The sequence below is a fragment of the Phaethon aethereus genome (assembly GCF_964289735.1).
Source record: "Phaethon aethereus genome assembly, chromosome: 7".
Taxonomy (NCBI): domain Eukaryota; kingdom Metazoa; phylum Chordata; class Aves; order Phaethontiformes; family Phaethontidae; genus Phaethon; species Phaethon aethereus.
The window spans coordinates 35,262,458-35,276,106 of NC_138583.1; positions in this window are offsets into that span (position 1 = coordinate 35,262,458).

The window sequence follows — 13,649 nt, forward strand, 5'->3', positions numbered from 1 at the left end:
ATATTATTATCTTTGTATAGCTTAAGAATTTCAGTAGAACAAGTGAAATGTGTTCATCGGTGTTGGTTCACGTTGAGAAGAAATTAAATACACCATGTAATTGAGTATCTTAGATCTGAAATATATTTGTGGGTATTTTTATTTTAAGATGTGTGTTTCTTAACTGAGGATCTGTATTGTACCAGTTTGCATGACTGGATGTTGTAGAAAAGGCTATAGTCTCTTTTGAGAGGTGAGGAGAAAGAAATATGCAACTTGCCTTTTTGGAATCGTACAACAAGATAATTTCTGATGTATTTCTCCATTTTTTTCAGAAGAACTGATAATGTCAAGGTACATAAATACCCAGTATGAAGAGAAATACTTGACATTTCAGAGGGAATGTTCTAGATATCTTTAACTACTACCATTCAGTTTCAGTAGTCTTCTGTAACAGAATGCTTCTCTGATGGTCAGTTGATAGCATTTTTTTATAAAATGAAATGTCATAGCTGATCCAACGCATTTTTTTTAACACAGCTAAATAATAGGAAGAAGGCAGTGTTTGGCTGCACAGCTCTGACAATGGTGTCGGCTATCACGATGGCTTATGCAGAGTCTTCAGTCACAGTTGCAGAATTTTTTCTCTGCTTTTATTTGTTTATGACTGCTTAGGGTGAAATCATATGAAGCTTATTGCTACAGAAATAACTTTCTGTCTCGTTGTGGGGGGATGGGATATGTTAATTTATCACCACAAAGCTAGAAGTGGGTTTGTTGCTTAGCTTCAGCAGACACTGAGATAGTTGCATTTTTCATTGAGGACTACACAGTTGGAGGATGGTTTAGCAGCATGTAACACAGCAAAGCACAGTCAAGGATGTCTGTGTGGTTGTAATACCATTTGGAATTGCTCATAACTTCTCTCGGCACTTGCTTGACTGAACAGCATTTGAGACTAGGATTCAGATCTCAGAGGCTTAAATGGGAAGGCAGTTAGGGCCTGCTGAGATGCACTTCACGACAAGTGGTATCTTGGGAAGGCTGCACACTACAGGCCCAGGATCTTTTTTACATGAGAAGAAATGTCTCTACATACACTGTGTAAAATATTATTGTATAAGTCTCACAGTTGGGAAAAGGAAATTCTCCTCCAGTGTTAGACAGTATGGGTAGGGTTGGCTTGTGCGTTTGTTCTTTATTTTTTTTAAGACCTTCAAATAGGAAGGGTGTCAGTGTGAAGGTAATGGATTATCCAGCAGTGCCTATGACAGCAACATCCATTTACCTATCTAGAAGCGGTTATCTGAAGAAACAGCCTCTCTCTGTTTGTGGGCTGCTCAAGGGAAAGAGTAAATGCCAAAGGTAGCTCTGGGCTCCCTCTTCATACTTTTCATGTTAATTGATTTGAATGTTGAGACCTGACCGCGTCCCTGCTTTGATGTGCAGAGCTACCTCTTGCTGTCCAGTTTAATTTCATGGTGTCTGCTGTCAGCAGAGGGAAAGAGGCAGGATCTACTAGCGTGCTTGCTTCTTCTCAGGAATGTTGATCTTTATGCTGCTGCTGCACAATGCAGATCCCTTTAACTTCTGTAGTAATTTTGGACCAGATAAAAATTTACCAGAGGCAAGCTAAGGGAGGAGCTGAATGTTTGGTTTTACCTCTGGTCTGAATTAGCCGATTGTTTTCTTTTGGAGACGTGGAGGGAGTTGGCCAAATGGTGCTCTTAAAAGCAGAAGAGGGACTAAGGTGGCCACTGTGCTTCATTATACGGAGGATGAATTTTGAAAGCAAAAAACGGGAGCATTGATGCACAGCATCTGCTACATAGCATGTTTGTGTAGCGTTCTGTCTTGGAAGGTTTTTTTTGACATCTGCTGGTAACTGACTTTTAACTAAGTCAAGTCAGTAGCATTAGCCATCCTAGCTAAAATTACATGAGGAGAATTTTTTGCACTTAAAATTAGTGAGTAGCTACCAATATCTTTGCTTCTAATCACAGAAAAAATAGTACAAATAGTATTAAAACCTCTTGAGTTTTGCTTTTATTTTGTGTGAGTGACTTGATGTAGCTCTTCTAGATCATCTTGAAGCTGTTCTTTGCGAAACAGTAATACAGAGTTTCATGTAAGCAATGTAAAGAAGTGTTTGAGACAACTTTAACACATAAATTGGAAATTTCATTTCCTGTATCTATTTTGGTAACTTGGTTGAAAGGAAACTGAAAATGCTAAGATGTTTTTTAAATGAGAATTTTGTCCTCCTTTAGTAAAGCATAACTACCACTAGCATCTTATTCTTTCTAGTTGATTCAGGGGAGTGTCTTTCACTGCCTTGGTTAGAAGATTTAAGTCACTATACACACTCTATATATTATTCTTATTTTTACAGTTTTTTTAGAAGGCCCCTGTGAGGGAGGAGAATGCACCAGCATATTAAAGCTCAGATGTATAAACTATTGCGTCTTTATTTCTCTCTCTCAATAGAGTAGGATAATTTATTACCACAAGTTAAAGAATCTAGTAGCTAGTTAAAATGTATAGTGAATGACATCCTATGAGCAGTTGTGAGCTCTTTCTGTTTGTGACTGCCAATTTGCATCCACAAAACATATATTTCAGGACCTTTTTGTATCAAAAAGTTGATTAAAGATGCGTATGGATTTTTAGATCTTTGAGTTGTCTTGAAATTGAATGTTGGCATATTTAATTTTATTAGTACTATTGCAGGAATAGAAGACTTGATATATTTCATATTTCCCATATGTACACATTCTGTTTTCTCTGCACAGCCATACCTGTTGCACCGACAGACCTGGTGAAAAACACTTTGAAGAACATCTAGTATTTTCATAGTTACAGATGACAGGATAAGCATCAGACTTTTTTCCTGCCAGTCCAGAACTTGCTCAGATTCTACCTTCTTGTGCCACTTCAAGCAAACTTAAATTTTGAGATGATCGTCACTGTCATTCAAGAGATGGGTGGAATGACATAATTTTGATCTTAAATCTGTTTAATTCTACAGTTGCCAAGTATAAAGTGATTACTGAGGAAGTTTTTTTGGCATGCAGATCATTACTTCTCTCCTTTAGCTATCCTATCGCAGCTGGCTGTCAAACCATGCTTTGCCTATCAAAGCAGCATGTCCTTATGAAAAAGGACCTGTTGAGAAATGGCAATAATCTGCTTTTCTTGACATGTTTGTTGGTCCACCTTTTAAAAATAAATTGTGAACTGTAGTTGTAACCATCTTTAATACAGATTACACAAAACAGTTCATATTTACTAAAAACTAGCAACCAGAATAATTTTCTTACTATTGTAAGTGTGATGGAGATTATTTTATAAAGACCTTTTTAAGCCTCTGTTAAGAGTTTTATTGTGGGTTGTTTTGTTTTTTTTTAAAGTAAAAATGAACCTTTGACTTGAAAATGTTAGAAGTTTGTTACAGCTGGTTCAGTGTTCACATCTCCTGAAATGAAGAACAATTTAAAATAACATTTTGGTCTGGTAATTAAGGTAATTTTAGTGAAACAAGGCTGCAGTTGAGAGAACTAAAATGCTTACCTTGAACTTGCAGTTTAATATTTCAAAACAGTTAATGTAAATAGATGAATCTGAAGCTATGGACACTAGATAATAATCTAGGTCCAGACCTGCAATCCAGACTCCAATTTCCTGTAATGAAGTTGAGATGAGTGGCATACTATGAAATCCTTTGAATTCATGTCTCTGAATACTGAGCTTCTGTAGCTTTCTTCTGGCTTCAACTTACAAGCAGATTGTGGCTTTTCTTAATATTAGTGACTTAACCTTACTACTGACTATTTGCCTCTGTTATTGCAGTAAATGAATTTTGAAATTCAGTATTTTTTTTTCTTGGTATGTGTAAAATACACATTACTGTGTATATATTTTGGTTATTATAATTAAAAATACCTTACTTCCAGTGGGTCTTTACAGCAAGGTTTTGTATTCCATCACAGAAAATAGGTTGGAAGGGACCTCTGGAGAGGTTAGTCTAGTCCAATGCCCCAGCTCAAGGCAGGAGTGGCTTAGGGCTTTGTTCAAGGATGGACACCTCCCTGGGCCATATTCTTATGTTTGACTACTATGATTGCAATTTTTTTTTCTAATATACAATTGGAATTTCCCAGGTGGAGCTTGTCTGTTGCCTCTTCAAGAATAATGTCTCTGTCTTCTTTCGTGCCCTCAGGTTAGATAGTTGAGGACAACAATAAGATTTTCCTGTTAGGCTTCCCAAGACTGAACACTTTCCGTGATATCTTCTTGCATGCTATGTGCTGGAGCCCTGTAGTCATCTTGGGGCTTTGCACTGGACTTGCTTTAGTTTATTGAAGTCCACCTTGTCTTGGGAAGCAAGTTTGCCAAAGGAAATTTTTTATCCAAAACAAATGTATTTGTATCTTTGTAAATTAACTTCTGAAGACCAAATTTTTCTAAGCTTTACAGTCTGCTTTGTTAGCTAGAATACAAATAAAACGTATCTTAAAAAAAACCCCAAAACCCAACAAAAAACCACAAACCACAAACCTTGGCCTCATTTTCATCTTAAGTGTCATAGAGTGGAAGGTTATACACTTAGATGTATCAACTCTGTGCAACACTGAATAATCTGATGAATATGGTTAAAGAGCTCTGGTGGTGCCTTGTTCGCTTTCTTCTTTTACTGTAAAGCTGATGGGCTGTGATACAGGCCCCTGGGAGGGAACAGCCGTGCCAAGGAACAGTAGAATTTTGTGGGTGTGTGTCAGAAGTGTTGCTGCATGGGGGACCCTGGCTGGCAAGGAGCTTGCTTTGCAATGGACAGGTGCACAGGAGAATATTGCGGTGAATGAGGAGCACCTGGAGCAGAGACATTGCTTTGGGAATATAGCATTAAAATCAGTTCTAGTTATATAAATAAAAAATTGACTGCAACTACTGTAACTAGAAATTCGTACATCTTGGAAGCAAATGGAAGTTCAGACATTAAAGAAGGAAAATTGACAGTGTATCCAATGATTACGTAAAACAAAGAAAAACTGTAAAACAAATGGAGCTTAAAGAGTGAATTTATATCCGCTACAGATGTATGTATTCCCTCCTCAGCAGAAATCTTCCTGGCATGCTGCAACAACATTATTGGGCAGACCATATACAGCACAGCCCCTGATATATGCTACTGTAGGTTTGGGTTTTTAAATTTATTTTTACTTTTAAAAAATAGTAGTATTAGGTATTGTAATCCATAATTAAATAGACAACACTAAACTTTAATTATGTAATCCATATATAAAAATTTCAAGTTTTCCCTGCCATATTTTCATCTGTGCTGAATTGATCATAAGCATTTTAAAAAAAGATTGTCCAGAAGATGATTTTTAAAAATCAAAATATCTATGTAGCAGGGCATAACAGCACAGCAAAAGGAGGGGAAATTAGTTCACATACCCCATAGTTCTGGGAATTGTAACCATCCCGTTGCCACTCTGATTCTTCCCTGGCTTTTCTTGTCATCTGCCCATGTCACTATGAAAGTGTCCGCAAAAAAAAAGTGTACTCCTTCATGCTTGTGTCCTGGCCCTGGGGCCTCTACTGGAGAAACATGGATTGGCAGCTTAAGGTGAAACTGTCTAAATTAACTTTCTGAAGAAGAGTTGGGGGCTGAAGAGCTGCCAGAAGTGGGGAAGGGGCAAGTGGGGAAGATGTGCTGAGAGGAAAGTTCTTGATTCTGCTGCTGTTGGTACTTAGGGGCTTCACGTCAGTACTCCCAGGCCAGGGGCTCAGCGATCCCCCTGGAAAACATAGTTCATCTCTGTTTATTTTAAATTCTTCAGTGTGAAAGTGGAAGCTGAGACAGTTTCCATAAGCTGGAGTAAATGGAGAAAAAGATAACCCATTCTCTTCTCTCTCACCTACTCCTAGTGTCTTTTTAGCAATTTGGCTGTGGGATTTAACTTACTCAAGATTTTCATGTGAGACTTGAGTAGATATGGTCAGGGCTGCAGAACACAGACAATGTATCTACAGCTGCCACAGTAAGACAGAAGATGGCAAGTCACTCGTAGCAGAGGGGTGACAATGTGTGACTAGTTCTTGCAAAGAGAAGCCACCTGCTAGGGTGTGAAGTAGAAGATTCATCTCTCCCTGTGTAGCTCTCCGACTTTCCTAAAGACATTTTCTCTTCTTTCCTACTCCTGAAAAGCTACAGTGTTATTTGGGGACAGATAGTCATCATTAAAGTCTTAAACAACAAAAAGGTGCTCTAGAAAATGCTCCAATTGCAAAAAAAAAGGTCACCTGGGCCATGAGTGAGATGCTGTAACTAACGCCGCCTGTGTCCTGCGCTGCCGGTGAGGGCCTGGCCTGGCCCCCTCAGTTCAGCCTGACTTTCACTTTTATAATGGGATGCTACCTCTGGGCCCTCGTATGTGTGTCTGGGGAGATTTATGAAGATCTGAGGAATTTTGAAAAGACACACGGTGCTTCGTTTAGTGAAAAGCAAATGCCTTTACTCTCCTTCTGTGAGGAAACTGCTGTGTTGAAGGTCATGCAATGCTTCCAGATAAGCACATGTGTAACATTGTGTTGGTCTTATTTTATGTCTAAAAGTCTGGTGCACATTTTTTTGAAAATAAGTTCACTGAAGGATGCAGCTGCTCTCATGGACTTTTCTTTTCTACAAGTACTTCATCCTCATGGTCTTATGACAGAACATGTGCAGGAACCAAAGGTTGTCAGTGTGTTCCCCAAAGCCACAGAAGTGAAGGGCACAGACAGAACAAGTGCATAGTGTGCAGAATAAATTGAAAACAAAAATAGCAACCAGAAAAGTGAAAAACTAATTGGTTTCTACTGAAAGGTCACACCTTTCTGGATACTCCTCTCATATGTTAATTCAGACTCTGAATTACAGTCCGGTTTTCCATTGAGGCTTCATGTAGAAATTTTCATGAATGAATTCCAAGGCAAAAATCGGAGCCTCTCTAAGAAATCCAGAACCTTTCAGAAAGATTCCCGTTCGAACAAAATTGAATCCTTCATTGAAAACTGATTTCTTTTGAAAAACCTTTTAACCATTGTCCTCTCCCCCTATTTCAGCAGCCGTTGCCTCCACTGGCAGCGAACGTTTCTGTCTTCTGGGAACATCTCCTCGCACATCTCTTCATCCAAGAAGTGCAGTCAAATGATTTCTCCTCGTGCTAGGAGATGTCTTGCATAACACTGAAAATTTTCAGCAGCTGCACTTCAAGAGTTGTCCTGGTCCTTTCCCAATGAATATTATATTAATATTCATAACTTTGTGTCTGCAGTATGACAAATGTGTTATAAACTCTCTAAAATGCTATTTCCATAATAATATTCTCCCTGATTCCTCCCTGTATGGTTTTTTTTTCCTTGCAGTGAAGAATAAAATCCAGCATTTTATTTTTCCTTAAAAATGATCAGCAGTTGGTGCCAGTGCTGGGATGCTAGTTGGTGGAGACCGAATGTTCAAATATAACAGTAGTGGACATTAGAGAGGAGCCCTTTGCAGGGCTGCATTTCTCAGGCTGAGCTAAATATTCTTGGACTTTTTTTTAATCATCACTTTGAATTAGGATGTGTTCTTTAATGTTGAAATAAAAAATCCTGTGAATTCTTGCTTAATAATGGGAAATATTATTTCAAATGCCTGTTCCCATTTCAATACTCTTGGTGTATCTGTATTTAACTGAAATGGTGCAAGTCATTGACAACTTACTTTGATTTAATAGGAACAGGCTGGTGGTAGTTTTCAGACTCTTGTAACAGCAACTGTTAAAATAAAATATGAGCTTCGCTCTAGACTTCTATCTGATTTTCATAATTGTAAATCAGGATTAGCTTCCCAGAGGCTAATGGAACCACTCCAGTGTAAATACGATTACAAACAGGCCTGCTGGGACTCAGCGTTTTCAGAGAGTCTGTGAGAGTTTTTTTAGTTGCTTTTGATGCAGATTACTAGCGGTCCCTTCTAAAGAATTAGCATTTTCGCCATGGTGATGGGAAGGAGGTGAAGGAAAGCAGAAGACAGGCTCTGGGTACCACACAGCTCCTGGGTGCCTCCCAGCCAGAGAAAGGAAGGAGGCTGAGGAAAACGTGAGCATCGCTCCAGTTAGTGGGATCTGGTGCATCAAAACTGAGCATCCTTGACTCTGCACGTGGTGTTTTGACCAGAGAACCTGGAATTACGTAAACCGTGCATTCTCTTGCTGCATGATGCAAACAGTGGTAAAAAAAAAGGCAAGAATGTAGATGTTATTCACACACTCACCAGGACCTCAGGACCTTTCCTGAAAAGCTGCTTTCCTGCTGGTCAGCCCCCAGCCTCTGCAGGTGCCTGGGGTTGTTCATTCCCCAGGGCTTTGTAGTTGCCATTCCTGAACTTCAGGAGACTCCTGTTTGCTTGTTTCTCCAGCCTCTTATCCCTCTGACACAACCATCAACCAGTACTCCCACTGTTGGTGCTTCCTTTTAGAGTGTATTCCTAACTGCAAAAGCAACCTTTGTTGCAAAGCCCAAAGAACTAAGTATTTGTCTTACATCTGTAGTGAAAATTTTCAGTGACCTGAACAGAGATGGTCATCGGTTCAGATTTTGCTCGCAGCAGTCTGTGTTCAGCTCAGCTGCTTGGAGGGTACAAGAACCTTGTATGATGCACCTTCTTGACAGATGCAGCTCTCCAATATGCTTGGAGTGGTGCTTTCAACTCCATGACTTTCAAAACCTAGGACTCTCTAGGCTGCCTTTACTTATGAAGGCTATAAAAGAAGAAACATATTTTATATGACAATAAAATAGCTTAACATCCATGCAAATTCAGGCAATCAAAAGTGAAGTGTGTCTATTTAAGAGATGGTAATAGAGAATAAAGTTCAGAGGAGAAGAAAGCAAGCAGTTGACCTTGTATCTCCCTTTCTGCCAAAAAAATGTTCAAATAACTTTCGATGTAATTAGTTAAAATGGCCTCACGAATGCAACCGAAGGAATAATTATATTCGAGACTGCTCTGAGTGCATGAGTAGGGAAAAAGGTTTATTTGGAAACTAGAAGGAGCTCGCTTGAGTGTAGGCAGAAGTCAAGTTTTCCTAAGCGAAGGCTTGTTATGGGTATTGTGAAACGTTTAGTTATTCATTTGTTTGTAGCTCAGTGGATTCATGATGTTCTCTGCATTGCAGGATGTTCAGATATGATTGTCCTTTCCTCAGTTTTTCCATCTGCACAAAGGACTGAGAAAATACAGCTCTGAATTTCTAAATAATAAGCTCTAGCCCTAGCAGCCTCCAGGGGGGCTCTTAAGCGGGCTGGGAGGGGAGCAGGGAATGGAGGGAGAAACAGATCTCAGATTTCTGCCGATATGAAGTAGCCAGCCGCAGGGAAAGGGGAGCACAGCTATGTCATGACAAATACTTTCTCTCTTTTTTTTTTTTCCCCTTAGCTTCTCAGTGGAAGCTACGTGTGGAGAAAATAATGACAGTGCTGCCAAGCGAAAAACGGGAGTTGCAGCCATAGAGTAGAAACAAATAACTTCAAAAGCTCCTTCATGAAGGTGGCACTATTTCTGCAAAATATCTGGGCTAAAAGATTTGTTGAGAGACCATTTTTTCAGGACTGAGCTCTGTCAATAAACAAGATTAGATTTGTTTTTCAGATCATCCTTTGTACAAATATATATGGTTTTAGCCGCCGGAAGATCCTTCGCTAATAGCATCGCAGTACAAATTTATTGATTGGAATATAATGACATCTCATATTGAATGATTTGTGAAATCCTCTCAGGAGATAACCCACTTAGCAAATAGTGATGTCCAACAATAGTATAAAAAGAGTTTTTAACAGAAACTAGTGACTGAACTGAGACGGTAACTACACAGGACTAATGGTTAGGTTTAAATGCATAAATACATTGATGTACATGTACATATGACATGTATGTATATGCACACATATGTGTGTGTGCATGTGTAAATGATCTAAATATTCTGTGTATATTAATTTAGAAAATAGACACAGTTCCAAATTGAATCCTAAAAACTCATTAGCCTAGGTCCACATGTTTGGTGTTGGGAATGAGAGATACTATAGCGCTTTAGCTCCTGCAGACATAAGGCAATCATAGTGTGTTTTTTCTTTATTGCTATCTTCTTAATAAATCAAGATGCGGAAAAAGGTTAAATCAGAAATTACTTAAACGTGTGTTTATTGAGCTCTGGTGCATTGGCAGATTATATGCACAAAAGACCTAGTCCGCAGATACAGTGGAGCTTCATGCTGCTCAGGTGGTAAGCACAGAAGCGCTCATGGAAAAATACAACCACCTGAAGTCTGCAGTAAAATTCTAAGATGTATTCTACCTACATCAATACAGCTGACCTAAAGTTTTGTGTGTTAAACTCTTCCAGGATGGTTTCTCATCACTTCCAGTCTCACTTCATTATGTTGTTTTTAGAACATGGATGAAATTGAAGAGCAATTCAGATTTTGCATGTATCAAAACTAAGAAAATTTAACTCACAGTGTGAGATCAGGCCAGATAAGTTTTAATCATATTTTCTGGGAAACACTTACAGAAGGAACATAGGTCACCCCTAGTAGGAGTGGGGTGCAGGGAACGAGGTGCACCATGGCAGGAGCAGAGTACGCTCTACAGGGAGTGGTGGCAGGGGTCTGTCTGCCAAGCACCACTGCAGACGAAGGAGTGGGATGAATGGGAAAATGTAGCAGCACTTAAAAGTGAAGCAAGCAGGGAAAAAGCAAATTTCAGGGTGAAAACCTTGCCCATACAAAGAGGCAAAAACTAAGACTGGTTATAAGAATGAGAGGCACATGTGATGGTAGCCTGTGGGCCACCTGGGCTGCAGCGGAGGCATGAAGCTCCCAAGGAGAAGGATTATTAGCGAGTGATAATAAAGGCGCAAATATGATTACCTTCTGGATGCAAAATGGGCACCGTCAGGTGAACTGATACTTTTCAATGGTAAAAACTAGCGCTTGATCTCGGCCGCATTAGCTGTGGGCATAGGCAACTGTGCGGTTCCTCACCTGTTGTGCTTATGGCTGATTCCAAATGCTTACCATTCTTTTTTAAATCTCAAGCAGCACAAGGTTATGTTCTAGCATCTACCTGAGCAGAGCTTTCTGGTTATAAAGCGGTATCACAGGCAGCTTCTGTGAAGCTCCCGGCTGGCACAAGACAAGACTGCCGAGGTATTTCAAGGCCATTGCATTTTACCTCCACACTAAGATTAGCTGCTGCTGAAATCAAGAGGCATTTTCTTTGTTGGCCCTAGGAGGAGTTAGGTAAAAGGCCATTGCCACAGCAGTGTTTGCACATACACTGTGTTTTCACTGGCCAGTTTGAGACTGCATAAAACCTTCCCTGCCCAGATTTCTCAAGTCTGAGTCTCACAGTTTTAAGGTGATGTCCTGATCAACAGTATCTAAGCTAAGAACATGGTGACTGGAGTAAAACTGAGGCACCTGTTTGAAAAATCCTGGTTTTGAGGATAGATATCTCCTGTATCATCAATGCTTGATTTTTGACTGCCAATAACTTTGCTCCATTTTTGCACTGGAGGCCACATAACATTTGAAGCAGGAGCACACTGCAGCCTCAGTGCCTAAGACACATGCAACTGCCCAAGCAGGGGCTGCAATAAACTGGTTGGTTTTGGGTCTCAAGCCCTGCTAAGCTCAGCCATCTGTGCAAAACTGCTCTCTGCACCCAGGTGTTTTATTACTCAAAAACTAGAAGATGAAAAAATGAAGTGCCAAATACATGTGCAGACTGTGGGTTGCTGCTTTAGCCTTTTGTCCTTTATATTGATAATAGATGCCAATTGTCTCAGTCCATCTTAGTAGACAGGGATATATTTTTTTCCTGCGTGAAAATGGGGACAACCTAACTGGGATCCAGTTTACAGACCTGTCGTCTCTCCCTTCAGGTGCTCCTGTGTCTTCTCTCAGCAAAGCTGAGAACCCAGTGAAGGGACATGGTGGCTTTCAGAGCCACGTGCGAATCACATTATTTTGGCTTTGCAACAGAAAGCGGGGTGGGTTTTGGTGGTGTGTGTTGGAAAATGTGTGCCCACTCAGTTCAAATTTCCTTAATAGCAATAGTAAATAAGAGTAGAAGTCGGTGAGTAGCTATGGGCAAAACGGAGGACAGACTCTGAAGGTGTGGCCAGTAAGTGGGAGATGTTCTCAAGCAGTAGCATCTGCATGGGGAAAAGCCAAAACAAAAAGTTACTGTACCTCTGCTGATGCCGTTAATGTTTGAAAACAAAAAGAGGGTTGGGGGAGTAAAAAGTTATGTCAAGCTGTAGAGAACAGGTATGTGATGGTGACAAAATTGAAACGAACCAAATAAAACTTACTAAAAATATTTACAAACTGAAACATTATATTGTTAAACATCCTTAAAGTAAAGGGATAACAGGGCACATCTGATGCAAGGGTAAAAAGAAGCCAAACACTTCAGAAAACACTACAAACAAAAAGATTGCATCTGTAAATACAGGGAAATGTTGCAAAAATGAAAACTGCCCCTTACAGTGCTTAGATCCAAATGTCACAACATTTTAGGACAAAAATTCAGGTTCAGAAGTCTTTCTTTTTTACAGTCTGTGCCAAGAAACATTCAGCAGACAAATAGACTGTATGGTGATACTGAGGTGATAGCTGCCAACGTTCTGAGCTATTTAAAAAAATTATTTTAGGTAAAAATATGTAACAGAATTGTTATCTGTAACAACAGCTAGGTATCATTTGACCAGTATCTGTGCTGACTGGCCTGCTTCCCGATTATCTTTTGCATTGTTTAATCCAATTTACTTGTTATAATGTATACAGGATATTTGTAAACTGTGGGAGGTTTTAGCCAGACAGTATCCTGTTGACTACAAGCATATATATCCTTAGAAAAATAACAGGTATCATTAGCACACTAGTAAAAACCCCTTAGACGGCATGCGTGTGCTAACTCACATTGTGCCTAATTTGCTGATAAATGTATCTCGTTAGGTACCGTTTTCTCTAGATGTGCATTGACCTTTCCTTGGGTTTCAACAGGAGGTCCATAGTTAAAGTACAAGATAATTAATGGCATAGCTAATCATATCAGATCTTGTACTGGAAGCACTGAGAGTAAAGCAATTAGGGCTCAGCCAAGTACAAGTTAAAATAATCTGCAGGCTAACAGCATTGTAGGGATTGTGCTTGGCCACCAGTGAAGTTTTGAAAGTTGGTAGGAAGGACAAAAGTGTTCCAAACCAGGCATAAATTTGATGAGCTCAACAACGGTGCTATATTGGCCACAGGCCCGAGGAGAAGCTTGAAAGATCCTATGCTTTTGCCTGCCAGGATGTCGAGAGTATGAGGTTCACCAAATTCACTTAAAATTGAAGCTGATGTTGGGATGGGAAAAGTTCATACAACCTTAGCCTCTGAAAATTGTTGAGAAAAACAATATGAAGAATGGATTTGGGAGTAAAATTTCAAAACCCTTTACAGAAAACTAGTCTCTGCAGGCAGCAGGACCCTCCTCACCACCCTCCCGTGGCCGGGCAGATCCTGGCCTCCGCCCAGCGCAGTGGCCGGGAGGTCACTGACGGATGCGCCTTTGGGCCTCCCTTTGAAGACAC